The sequence below is a fragment of the Oryza glaberrima genome, chromosome 7 (genome assembly GCF_000147395.1).
Source record: "Oryza glaberrima chromosome 7, OglaRS2, whole genome shotgun sequence".
NCBI lineage: Eukaryota > Viridiplantae > Streptophyta > Magnoliopsida > Poales > Poaceae > Oryza > Oryza glaberrima.
The window spans coordinates 10,151,314-10,166,058 of NC_068332.1; positions in this window are offsets into that span (position 1 = coordinate 10,151,314).

Consider the following 14,745-nt stretch of genomic DNA (forward strand, 5'->3'; position numbering starts at 1 on the left):
TTGGATCCACTCAAACCAAATTTTAAGAGATTGGTCCTTGGACAGGTTCATTGTGAGGCAATCTAAGCCTTGGTAATGAAGATAAACACTCAAATTCCTGGACCAGAGAAAGGGATCAATTTTCGTAGTCAGAATTAGAATTGTTCTATGCCAAGTTGAGTTCATCTCACTGATGGAGAAAGGGGCTTTACTCCCGGTTCATAACCCCCTGTAGTCCCGGTTTTTAAATCGGGACTACCAATCTGGGACTAAAGATCACTATCTTTAGTCCCGGGTGAAAAAACCGGGAGTAAAAATCCATCTTTAATCCCGATTGGTGTTACCAACCGGGACTAAAGATAGCCTTTTTAGTCCCGGTTGGTAACACCAACCGGGACTAAAGATAGAGGTAGCCTAGCTAGATCCGGTTGCTCTATTATTATTTTCTTTTCTTCATTGTGTTTTTAATATATTGATTTCACTCCATCCCCATCCCAAAATCCCAAATAAATTATCCCCAAATCCTCAAATCCCCAAATCGGCCATATTCAAATAGATCACAAAATCTTAAAACAAAATTACATCACAACTTCTACAAAATTCATCACAAATACATCACATATTCACAGACATCACACACAAATCAAATACATAGATCCGAATCACAAATTCTTAAAAAAAAGAAAAAAAACACAGGCTGCCGCAGCCGCTGCCGCGCCGGCCGCCGGCGCGCCACCCGCCGTGAGGCCGCCGGCCGCCCGGGCCTCTGCCCCGCCGCGCCGCCGCGAGGCCGCCCGGGCCTCCGCCCGCCGGCGCGCTGCGGCGAGGCCGCCGGCCGCTAGATCTATCAGTGGGATGATGGGGAGGGAAGGAGAGGAGTTAGAGGAGAGGAGTTAGAGAAGAGGAAGAGGAAGGGATGATGGGGGAGGGAAGGAGAGGAGTTAGAGGAGAGGAGGAGGAGGAAGAGGAAGAGATGGGATGAAGAGATAAGGTCAGTGGAGGAAGAGGTGAAGAGATAAGGCTGCCCGTCTCCTCCTCCTCCTCGATCTCGCAGATGGCAGATGCCTCGTACTCTTCGCCACGATCTTTAGTCCCGGTTGGAAGATGCCTACTATCTTTAGTCCCGGTTGGTAACTAAAGATCAAAAAGCAGCTCTAAACTTTTAAACTGGGACTAAAGATAATCTTTAATCCCGATTTTTATTACAACCGGGACTATTGTGGGTTTTGGCCGACCGAGCAAAGATGGTTTCTCCACCAGTGACTAACAGATACTGCTCAAATGTAGGTCTTTGCCCTTACTTGACCAGTGAACAATTATCTTTTGAGGGCTTTTACGGTGCTTGAGAGGTATGGGAGGTACCTTCCTCCCTACTTAAAATCTACCATTAATTTCTGAAAGGGTAACTTTGGAATAGAGATTAACGTAAACACAGAAAATTAATTATTTTATACGGTAATCATTATCATTCGATAACCTTCACTCCTTGCAATTTGATTTCTTGCAATTTGATTTCTCCATGGCGTAGATGGTAATCGGCTCCTTGATATGTATATTTCATTTATGACGGCACTCGTACAATTTCCAATAACTAAATTGCATTATTACTTGGTTCTTGTTTGATCAAGCTTAGTTTTATTTTTGACAGTATACGACCTTACTTGAATAGGATCAAGCTTAGTTATATGGCTATGTTTTTATTTACAAAGTTGCATGCAGGATTGCAAAAAGTTTGATGTCGCTAATTTGTAGTATTGCTAGTTCTTCCCCGTTACCTAATTTCAAGTGTAGTTACCGAGTTTATCTCAGCAGTTAGTTGGAAACAACCGTTGCCTTCTAATGTGATATCAGGTACAAAATTACCTATATAACCCTCCACCCAATTTTTACTTAATACCTTGGCCCACATTTGTAATACCTTCCTATATCTACATTTTGTTACAGATTGTCAGATTAGAAGCCATCAACGGATATAATGCCTCCCAAGCACCTTAGAAAATCTGTTATCTTATAAAATAGTAAAAACTAAAAGTAAAGAAATAATCTTGCACGTATGGATATTACCTTTATGTTGTGCTTACGGAGTATATGAAATTAGATACATCAACTAGAGGCCAATCAATGGTAAATAAAAGAACAAAATCTCCTCTGACCAACATCCTGGATAGATATGGAGACATGTTGAACATCTATATTAAGGAGTTCATGTGGTCCTGCTCCTCTGCCTCTGTCTGAAGTCTGGGTAGCCTGAAACAATGGAATTGTTAAAACTAAACACAAGACAGCATAATTAGTTGACCAACAGTTGTCGTACTGATTAGTTCGCCAATTCCCCTTGACCTTTGTCAAATGCACCTTCATATGCACAACAATTTACTCACATAGAAATTCCATTGAATATCTTGCAAATGAATGAAATTGTGAATCTAACACTACAGCTAATGATTTCTAGAGGAAAAGCATAATCACTGAATAAAATGAACCCTTTTTTTTTTCCTGAGAGCAAGCATAATGTACCTTGTTTGTGTGGATATGTTGTTTAACCAAAAGGAGCTCCAAGACACCATTGTCTAGAGCCTCCATATTATCTAGAGCACTATAAACAAAATATGCTGTGTACTGTTTAGCAGTCCCAAGTCACATAAACCAAGCTGCTAGGAATAAATCATAATTGAGCTTAATCATTGATTTTCTACTTTTGTGGAGTATGGAACAAAACTACAAATAAACAACAAAACCATTACTTGATATGTCTATATGTACATATCACGAAACATAATGTATATACATGAATATTCACCAAATGAAGTCATATCCACGGTGTTTTGTGTAGTGAGCTTAATCAAGTAGCTCTTGGGGATTAGCACCGGATCAATAGGGCATGTTGAACTGTTAGTCGATGCAGTAGTTAGATGCACACAAACCACCACATGACCACTCACGGGTGAAACATAATAAAGAACCTTAGGGTTATACCTGACCGTTTAGGTTCCTATTCTGCTTGACCTGGCGAAGAAATATTTCAGCTCCTGCACTTTTCTATTGCAGCATGTACGGAGGTAAATCAAATTGATATCTGCATATAATTTATTATAGAATTTGTCATGTTAATTCAGAGTGCAAGGGAAACAATACCTTAGAGGTAAGCACTGTCACAGTCTGAAGTAGCTAGAAGGCTCTCAGAGTACATGATCGTGTTGTAGTGTCTAGAGATTATTTCGGGTAAACACTCTACATAATCTTTCTACAAGCCTTTGCATTAGCATTGGACATGTATCTTTTTCCAATTACTCTGATTTCTAATCCTTTAACCAAAGTCTCCCATGTGTATAGCATAGTTCAGTTAATCAGTTGGTGCAAATAACATGGAGCCATCACAATTTCTGCCATAGCTCAGTTGCAAACTGTAATGCCTGAAAAAAGATTGACCAAGAACATTAACAACAATATTTAGCTTCTGACAAAGTTTTCTCTCCACACAGCAAGTGTAACAACAGCAGGAAAAAAAGTATTTTTCTTAATAAAACTCGCAGGAATATCAAGCGGCGGAGGGTGCGCAGGTGTTGCGGGCAGGACAACACAACCGGCGTTGGGGCGGTGGAGGAGGATCTGACGACGACGGCTGCACGGCAGCGACGGTGGCCATCACGGGATTGATGGCAGCGCGGAGAGAGGATATCGGCGAGGCGAAGGACGACGCTGTGGGTGATGGGGAGGCGGACGCGGCGGCGGTAGCGGTGGCAGGTCAGGGAGGCACAGCAACATGGGGGTGTTGGGGAGGAGGAGGACGCAGCGGCGGTGGACAAGACGGCGCGACATGCGTTAGGGATCGAGCACTGGACCACCGTTGCCGAGTTCACCCCGTCGGTGGATCTGACGACGACGGTTGAGCCGGCAAAGGGGACTCGGGGACGGTGACCGCCGCGGGATTGATGGTGGCGCTGAGAGAGGAGATCAACGAGGCAATGGCGGGTGATGGGGAGGAGGAGGACGCGGCGGCGGTGGGTGAGGAGGAGGACAACGCGGAGACCGTGTGGAGGAGGCGATGCAGCAGCGGTGAGTGCGAAGGAGGACGACGCGTAGGCAATGAGGAGGAGGCGATGCAGCGGCAGTGGGTGGGGAGGAGGAGGACACGGCGATGGTGGCAGGTCAGGGAGATTCGGCGGTGCGGGGGTGTGGCAGGAAGGGGTTCGAGAGCGGTAGTAGCGAGTAGCGCGGGAGAAGTCTTCGCGTGGTGATGGGAGCGAAAATCACGGTGGAGATAGGATGAAGTTGCTGTGCGAGGGTGAATCGTAGTGGACGGTAGGGATGAGAGCGATACGGATGAGGATGCAGATGATGGTAGGATCAACATGTTGATTTAGCTTGTAGAATTGCAAGGAGATAACTCCCCCTTTTTATATTAGTATAGATATAGCTACATGATGTCCATAATATAAAAATATAGCTACCTGAGTGTGACATGAGACGATAAAAGCCTTAGACTAAAAAATCTATGTTAATTGATGAATTAGGCTATTGGATGTACCAACTTATGTTATATGCAATAGATAGAGTGGTTACATATGTTAATAATTTCGGATTATCTGGCAAACGGCCTATCGGATAATCCGACAAAAATATCGGAAGTTTGTGGAGTGGAGGGAGACGGTCACAGTAGTACCAAATTATTTTGAAAAAGTAAATCAATATTTTGAAAAATTATTTTCCCTATTACTATACCTCAATCTGGCTCCAGTCCCTTCGGTCAAAAATAGGTAAACACCTCATTCAATTGAAAAAAGTGGGGCTAAAAACAAAAACCTTAGAAAACAATGGTAAAATTAATATTGGGGTAATAACGAAATTATCCCTTAACGATATTGCCCTTCTGTTTATTGATCCCATGTTCATTCATCTAATTATCGAACGAAGTGATAATCTCCACGGACCGACTCTCTGCGCTCGTGCAGTCCCGCCATTCTTGCTGCAGGGCCATACCCATCGTCAGTTCGCCACACTCGCCTGGCTAATTTACTGCACGCCTCATTGCCGGGCGCCCACACAAGAACGGCAGAGACGTCCAGAGAGGCACCAGTAATGCTCGGCTTCCCCTCCTGACCGCATGCCATTCACGATTTTTCTGTACCAGTACCCCTTGTAATTTGTAAGCGAACAATAATGATCGTGCCTGAAAAATCGATATGCATTTTTACATACGGCTACTTAAAAGACTCATATAAAAAAAATCAATTTTAACAGACGAACATCTTTACTCACCCGCATTAAAAAATAAATTTATTTTCGCATGTAGATCTGTAAGTGATTTTCGCATGCCAGCTACATGAAGAGCACATTGAGCCCACGCTTTTTAACAATTGTACCATAAAGAAATATCCCTAATCCTTTCGTCTTGCTTGAAAACAAATACTGGAATAGGCATTGTATCACTAGGATGCTGTTTATGCTGTCGATTACTTGGTTTGTTGAAATAACAAATCCTGTGAAAATTATTGGCAAGTGTATAACCAGCACTCTATCATTGACATACTATAGAGTAGAGTACAGAGTATCCCATATATAGAACATTGACAAGTTCTATATAGACTCTTCTTTCATTATTTCTTATTTTTAATTTTAAATTTCAGTTAAATCTAAATTGTATTCGTATGTCAACTATCATTTTTATTTTCTAAATTTAGATTTATTTTCTTTTCTTTTTCAAATTTTAATTATTCTCATATTGGGTTTTATATGTACTATTCTTATAATATTTCTTATTTTTAATTTTGAATTTCAGTTATTTCTAAATTATATTACTTGTTAAACTTTTTCCTTTTTCTTGATTATGTAGGATCGAATTACAAAAACTAAGCCAACCAGAGAAGGGTGAATGGTTGATATACCTAAAAACCGAAAACTTTTAGCGGAAATAAAAGTTACCCTCGAATTCGACGGATCGCAGTCTGACCGAAGTTGCTCTGCCGGTCTGACCGCCTGGTTGCCATCGGTCTGACCGCGATTAGATCTCCGGTCTGACCGCCGAGATCAGCTGCCGCTTACTGTTGCCGCCGCTAGTCTGACCGCCCGTATTGCCGCCGGTATATCGTCGGTTACACCGCCAAAACCCGGTAAACACAAATCGAAGAACTCTTAAAGTGGATAACGACTTTATTGATTCTCTCTGTGTTTACAAAGTGCACCAACAGCACTCCTTACAAAAAATTTGACTAAACTCAAAACCTTAACTTAAAACTCAACTCAATTGCTCTTTAAAGCGATACCGGGAAGCCTCACGCTCCCCCTCTATTTATACCCGAGGTAGGCAGCCTAAAGTAATGAACCAAACTCATACTAGGAGTCCTAAAAACCTTAGGAAACCCTCTAGTGCATCGAGTCACCTACACATGAAATAAACAAAGAAACCATATTCCGAGACCAAGTTATCTCCAACTTATCTCATTAGTAGCAAACAACAGTATTACATACGTATAGTATCCATCTAGAAGCCATAATAATGAAACAATCACGGATATCCAAACAAACAACCCGAAACTGATACAACGTCAACCGATCAGACCGCGGGGTGGCCGGTCCAACCGCTCGATCATCGCCGGTCTGACCGGTACACACTGCCCGGTCTGACCGGTCACATGAAATAATGAACATGCGATTCACCTGTAAATCCAATCATCTCCAAACTCACTTCGTGAATAAATTCCAAATAACAAAACCAATAATCTCCAATGCCCAATTGTTCATCACAGAATAATAATCAAAAACACCTTTGATTTTACAATCTCCCCCTTGATGAACACATTGGCAAACCCATCAAAAATATTTTGGTGTTTGGAAAAATAAAAACAAAAGTGGTAAAAAGCACACTTCGTACAAACATACACATCGTGCTCAAAAATCCAAATGAAAACTTTAAAAGAAAGAAATTCCCAATTGAACCAAGAAAACTTCTCCCCCTTTTTAAAGGACAGAAATTCCCAATTTAACCAAAAAACATGCTCTGAAAATACACCTTGCTTCTCAAAAACTCATCTCTTCTCCCCCTTTTGACAATGATTTCATCAAGCATAGGAATTATGTTATTTAATATTCAAGAGCTTAGCATACATATAGCATATCATGTCATGTGTTGCAATAAAAAGAAGATGAACACATCTATAATATAACAAGCATGCATTAAAGTATAACCATGAACCAAAGATTTTACAATTAAGCTTGAATCAACAATCAAAATTCATGATTTCATACGATTTATAATGCAACATCTTAGCAAACACATAGGTTGAAGAATAAACACTAAACACATATACCTATTGCATTGATCACTCTTTCTCAAATAACCTTTAGCACAAAATAACCAAGAGAATCTTTTCAACTTTTTCTTTTCTTGAGCCTTTTTGCTCATATTGTTCTCTTTTATTACGGGTACGTCCCTGTCGTCAAGACTGTTTCCAAGGATTCGACACCCATTATTTTGCTCACATCGAATACGTCCTTGTCGTCAAGACTGTTTCCAAGGATTCGGTATTCATTTTTTTCATATTTTTATTATCTTTTTCACAATGAGCAATTAAAGCTATTTGAGGAATAACAATTCAATAAAGCATATATATAAAGCATTTAGAAATCAAACCACATGCTAGCATCAACATTGCATATTTGCTTAATTCAAGTAGAGAATTTAAGTGTCATGCATCATCTCCCTTACAAGCAAAATCTAAATCTCATGAAAGGACTAGAATACATACAGGCTATGCTAGAGACAAATCAACCTTCATAGTATTGCTAGCATGCACAAGAAAATACCATATGTATAACAAAGCTCTCTTTTCTCAATTTTTCTCATTGTCATATTATTGCTTGATAAAACCATGGGATACAAACTCCCCCTCAAACCATGCCAAAAGGATGAATTGTTCCTAATTCACCACGAAGAAAAGCAAAACGATTAGAATCTAAAGGTTTAGTGAAAATATCAGCAAGTTGCAACTTTGTGTCCAAAAACGCAATTCAACATCTCTCTTCTCAACATGATCCCTCAAAAAGTGAAAACGAATATCAATGTGCTTTGTGCGTGAGTGTTGAACAGGATTTTTAGCAATATTGATAGCACTAGTATTATCACAAAAGAGAGGTACTTTCTCAAAAGTTAGACCATGATATTTCAAAGTAGATAAAAGCCAAAGAATCTGTGAACAACAACTAGCAGCAGCAACATATTCAGATTCAGCAGTTGATTGAGCAAACACTAGATTGTTTCCTAGAAGACCATGCAATCAATGATGTACCAAGAAAATGACATGTTCCACTAGTACTTTTCCTATCAATTCTACAACCACCAAAATCAGCATCGGAATATCCACTTAAGCATATAGAAGATAAAGTAGAATACCAAATTCCAAACTCAAGTGTATGATTCAAATACCTCATTATTCGTTTGACCGCTTGACGATGTGAAGCACGAGGAGAAGCTTGAAAGCGTGCACACAAACACACAACAAATTGTATGTCTGGCCTAGAAGCAGTTAGATACAACAAAGATCTAATCATACTTCTATATTCCTTTTGATCAACAGCTTGACCATCTTCATCAGGATTCAACACAGCTGTAGAACCAATTGGTGTTGAAATTGGCTTGCAATTCTCCATCTTGAACCGTCTCAAAAGATCCTTCGTGTACTTCGTTTGATGCACAAAAGTACCTTGAGGTGTTTGCTTAATTTGCAATCCTAAAAAGTACGATAACTCACTCATCATGCTCATCTCAAATTCCCTGCGCATAGTCTCAGCAAAATCTACAACCAAAGCGTGAGTCGAACAACCAAAGATGATATCATCCACGTAAATCTGAACGAACAGTTGATTATCACCATGCTTAAGAACAAAAAGCGTTTTGTCAACCTTTCCCATTGTAAAACCTTTCGCAAGCAAAAAGTTCTTAAGCCTATCATACCATGCTCTAGGAGCTTGTTTCAAGCCATACAAAACTTTAGACAATTTAAAAACATGATTGGGAAAATCAGGATTTTCAAAACCAGGTGGTTGTTTGACATAAACTTCCTCCTGTATAAAACCATTTAGAAAAGCACTTTTCACATCCATTTGATACAATTTAAAACCTTTTGAAGCAGCAAAAGCCAACAAAAGTCTAATTGCTTCAATTCTAGCAACAGGAGCAAAAGTTTCATCAAAATCTAAACCCTCAACTTAAGTAAAACCTTGAGCAACAAGTCTATCTTTATTTCTCACAATCAAACCATCCTCATTTTGTTTATTTTTGAAAACCCACTTGGTTCCAATAATGTTATGTCCAGAAGGTGGTTCAACTAAAGTCCAAACTTTGTTTCTATCAAAATTTTCAAGTTCTTCGTACATGGCGTTAATCCACGATTCATCAGTTAATGCATGTCACACATCTTTGGGTTCAAAAGAAGCTACAAATACAGAATTTGCACAAACATCATGAGTCGTTACCTTAGACCTTGTAGTCCGCTCACCTATATTACCAATAATTTGTTCCAGCGGATGTTGTCGTTGAATGTGCAAAGGAGCCGCGACTTCTGAAGTTGATCCACGTTCTGTATCAGTACTGGTCGAAGTTGTAGTTTCTGGAGGACCATCTCGAACAGCATCAACAGAACCCTCAGCCGACGACCCTGGCCGGTCTGACCGCACCTCCTGTGCCAGTCTGACCGGAGGTGTGCCGGCGGTCTGACCGGCCTGGCGCCCGATCTGACCGGCCGAGCTGACCTCGTCATCGTCGTTGTCGTCGCTCTCGTCTTCAAAAATACGACTATCCTCCCCCTGATCCTGTGACAATGTACCTGCAATATCGGGTCTAGTACCTGGACTAGCCTCATCAAAAGAAACTTCGCAAGTCTCAACGATTTTGTTAGTCTCCAAAATAAGTACACGATAGCCACGAGTATGTGCGGGGTAACCAAGAAACAATCCATCGGTAGAACGTGCCTCAAACTTATCCAAATTTCCAGATTTCAAGACAAAGCACTTGCAACCAAAAACACGCAAATGTGAAACTTTGGGTTGATGTCCAAATCGAAGTTCATAAGAAGTTTTTCCGAGTTTTGATCTCAAGAAAACTCGATTTGAAATATAGCAAGCAGTGTTAATAGCCTCAGCCCAAAATTTTCTAGGAGTTTTATATTCATCCAACATCGTTCTAGCCATCTCAACCAAAACACGATTTTTCCTTTCAACAACTCTGTTTTGTTGAGGAACACGAGGAGAAGAAAATTCATGTTCAAGACCTCTTTCATTGCAAAATTGTTCAAAAGAAGCATTTTTAAACTCACCACCATTATCACTTTGAATTCTTTTCAAATAACCAGGAAATTCAAGATCCAATCGAAGAAACAAACCACGGAAGTGTTGAAAAGCTTCGTCCTTAGTTGCCATAAAGAAAACCCAAGAATATCGATAAAAAACGTCAACAATAACCAAAACATACCACTTTCCTCCAACAGATTGCACTCTAGCTGGACCAACAGTGTCCATATGTAATAACTGTCCCGGTGCATCCGTCATCACAGAAACAATAGGAGCATGTGAAGAAGCAACCATCTTGGTATGACGACACCGTGGACAAACCAAATCAAGATCTTTCTTAAGTTTCGGCAAACCACGAACAAGATCCAAACCACTTAACCTAGTGAGATGATCAAAACCAACATGTCCAAGTCTACGATGCCAAAACATCACATCTTTATCAAACTTAGCAACCAAACATGTTATCACAGGTGAAACAGGATTTTCAAAATCAGCTTAAACACTCTTCCATAGCGAGAAATATTCAACATAGAATCACCACAAGAATCAAAAACTTTACTTCCAGTTTTCTTAAAGTGAACCTCAAAATTTTCATCAACAATTTGTGAAACCGAAAGCAAATTGTACTTTAAGTCCTCAACCAAAGCTACATTCTTCAATTCAAATTTTTCATTTACCTTAACCAAACCTGTAGCGACAACGGCACTTGTAGAAGCATCACCAAAGATAATCGATTCAGTCTTCGATGCCTTTTTAAGAGAGGAGAACCAATTTTTATCACCGGTCATGTACCGCGAACAACCGGAATCCACGATCCACACGTTCTCCTTCCTTGCCACCAAAGCCTCATGATCTTCATATTCTATATCCGATTCACCACGCGCCATGAAGCAAACACCGGAGATGTTCTTTCCCTTATCTTCATCTCCAGTCTCACCATCTACATCACTTGATGGTTCAAATGCGGCGTAGACTTGATCAAAAGCATTCCTAAGATTCTCCTTGAACTTCCTCCCTTGGGATGTACCCTTCTACTTATTGTTGTTGGTCTTCTCACCATCTTTGTCTTCTCTTTTGCCTCTCCCAAGCTTAGGACAATGCGAACGAAGATGATCAATTGAACCACATTCAAAGCAACGATTTGGACCACCTCTTTTCCTGTTCCTGGCATTATTCATAGCTCGAGCAATTCTGTTAGCAACCAAAGCCAAATCCTCCTCCTCGATCTGTTCGAGTTGATCATCGGATGTGGCATTAAAAATAGCAAGAAAAGAAGATTTAGATGAAGAGGCATCAACATCCAAAGAAGAAGAAGATGAAACCAAAGCACTCGACTTAGAATCAACTTTCCGAGAAAGAACATTCATCTCATGTGTTTTCAATTTTGTGTAAAGTGAATCCAAAGTCAAAGTAGACATGTTAACAGACTCCTGAATAGATGTAACTTTCATCTCCCAAATAGACATGTCAAGACCATTCAAAAAGTGACGAGAAATCTCAGATTGTGGATAATTAGCATCATAAGAAGATTCAACAGATCTAAGATCACTCAAAATTTTATTAAACCTAGAAAGATAGTCATCCAAAGCTTCTCCAGGTTTCATCTCAAATTTAATGTACTCCTTTTTGAAAATATCACGACGAAGTTCTTTAATGTTATTTGTTCCTTGATGAAAGTTACTCAAAGCATTCCAAATCTCATGAGCAGTTCGAAAATGCGCAACACGATCATAATCCGAACGAGAAATACCACTCAAAAGAATGTTGCGAGCTTCACAATTTTGTTCAAACGCAGTTTTTTCAGCAGCAGTATTAATAGCTTCAGGAATCACATAAGAATGAGAAACTTTTCTCCAAATATCATAATCTTCAGCCATAATATAAGATTGCATCCTACTACACCAATGAGAAAAATCCGTTCCATCGAAAATATGAGGCTTAGTTCAAAACCTAGCAGGAGTAGCCAAGGCAAAAACTCTAAATCGATAAAAATCCAAAGCAGAAAACAAGGCTCTGATACCACTTGTAGGATCAAATCACAATAACTAAGCCAACCAGAGGGGGGTGAATGGTTGATATACCCAAAAACCGAAAACTTTTAGCGGAAATAAAAGTTACCCTCGAATTCGACGGATCGCAGTCTGACCGAAGTTGCTCTACCGGTCTGACCGCCTGGTTGCCGTCGGTCTGACCGCGATTAGATCTCCGGTCTGACCGCCGAGATCAGTTGTCGCTTGCTGTCGCCGCCGCCGGTCTAACCGCCGCTTGTCGCCGGTCTGACCGCCGGTATATCGCCGGTTAGACCGCCGAAACCCAGTAAACACAAATCGAAGAACTCTTAAAGTGGATGACGACTTTATTGATTCTCTCTGTGTTTACAAAGTGCACCAACAGCACTCCTTACAAAAATTTCGACCAAACTCAAAACCCTAACTCAAAACTCAACTCAATTGCTCTCTAAAGCGATACCGGGAAGCCTCACGCTCCCCCTCTATTTATACCCGAGGTAGGCAGCCTAAAGCCACGAACCAAACTCATACTAGGAGTCCTAAACACCTTAGGAAACCCTCTAGTACAAGAAAGATACTTTACATATATAACCAATCGTACCAAATTTAGACTCCTTCCAAATTCGACTCCGCATCCCATACGCACACAATACCTCCATCGTATGCCATATGGAATCTCCATCAACCACGTGCATCAACTCTAGCCTAAGTATCCCGCATGATCTCTGACCACCACGGACGTCGTCTTATCCCCAAGCCGACTCCCGGTCCATCATCGCAAATACTCTCCCGAGGCATCGAGTCACCTACACATGAAATAAACAAAGAAACCATATTCCGAGACCAAGTTATCTCCAACTTGACTCATCAGTAGCAAACGACAGTATTACATACGTATAGTATCCATCTAGAAGCCATAATAATGAAACAATCATGGATATCCAAACAAACAACCCAAAACCGAAACCGACACAGCGTCGGCCGGTCAGACCGCGGGCTGGCCGGTCCAACTGCTCGATCATCGCCAGTCTAACCGGCACACACTGCCTGGTTTGACCGGTCACATGAAATAATGAACCTGCGATTCACCTGTAAATCCAATCATCTCCAAACTCACTTCGTGAATAAATTCCAAATAACAAAACCAATAATCTCCAATGCCCAATTGTTCATCACAGAATAATAATCAAAAACACCTTTGATTTTACAATTGTAGGATCGTAAAGGGCCTTTCCTACCCCAAAAGTTAGCCATTGAGGTGAGGGGCTCCCCCACTTATATCTTAGGTCCTTTGCCCTTCCACAACCAATGTGGGACTATTCAACAATCTCCCCCTTCACACATTAGTGTCCCTCAGCCCTTCACCGCCCCTTCACCATATCCGGGCCCCCACCGGCCCACGGTCCATCAGGTATACGGGCCCCGCAGGCATCCACGGTCCATCAGGACTACACACGTGTCCATCGGGCCAGAGATGTTAACCTAGCCTAGCTCTGATACCAATTGTAGGATCGTAAAGGGCCTTTCCTACCCCAAAAGCTAGCCATTGAGGTGAGGGGCTCCCCCACTTATATCTTAGGTCATTTGCCCTTCCACAACCAATGTGGGACTATTCAACAGATTAATGTGGAAATTTCTAGTCTCTGTAGCGAACGTGGTGGCTTCTTTTCGGGCTATATTAATAATACAATACTCCATTCATTTCAAAATATAAAGAGTTTTGCTTGGATGAGACAACCTATCCAGATTCGTAGTGCTAGGATGTCTCATCCAACCAAAACTTTTTATATCTTGGGATGTAGGGTTGAAAACGGAGCGGATATTATCCGATCCGATCCGCTCCGCTCCGAATCCGTCCGATGTGAGGATATGGTAAGGATTTTTAGATATCCGGCCCGATGTGGATGTGGATGTGAATTTTATCATGTGGATGCGGATGCGGATATGGTATCAACTATATCCAACGGATACGGATTATCCGATGTACTGTTTAGCGAATAATACGCAACTTTCAAGCCACACAACAACTCTATTTAGCACATTTTACATCGGGCGGCCCATCTAGCCCATCTAGTGTAACCTAATCCAATCCTCCCCTAAATCTCTCTCTGTGACTCTTCTCTTAGTCCCTTCTCCTGCTCCCACACGCGCCGCCACATGGCACCATAAGTGCGCCGTGCCACCGCTGCAGCCTGCTGGCGCCACCGCCGCCGCTCCTTCTAGTCCGTCGACAGTGTGCTGTGTGCTGTAGGCAGTGTGTTGTATGGAACTAGTGTGTTGTGTGCTGTATGTAGTGTGCTACTGTGCTGTGTGGCTGTGTGCTGTATGCCTATATTGTTGTATGTCTCATTGCCTCATGCCTATCGTACTTATGAGTGAACTACTGAACTGAACACTACATTTTTAAATTTTAAGCAACGCAGTGAACTACTGAACAGAACACTTATATCATGTTTTTTGATGGATGTGTTAT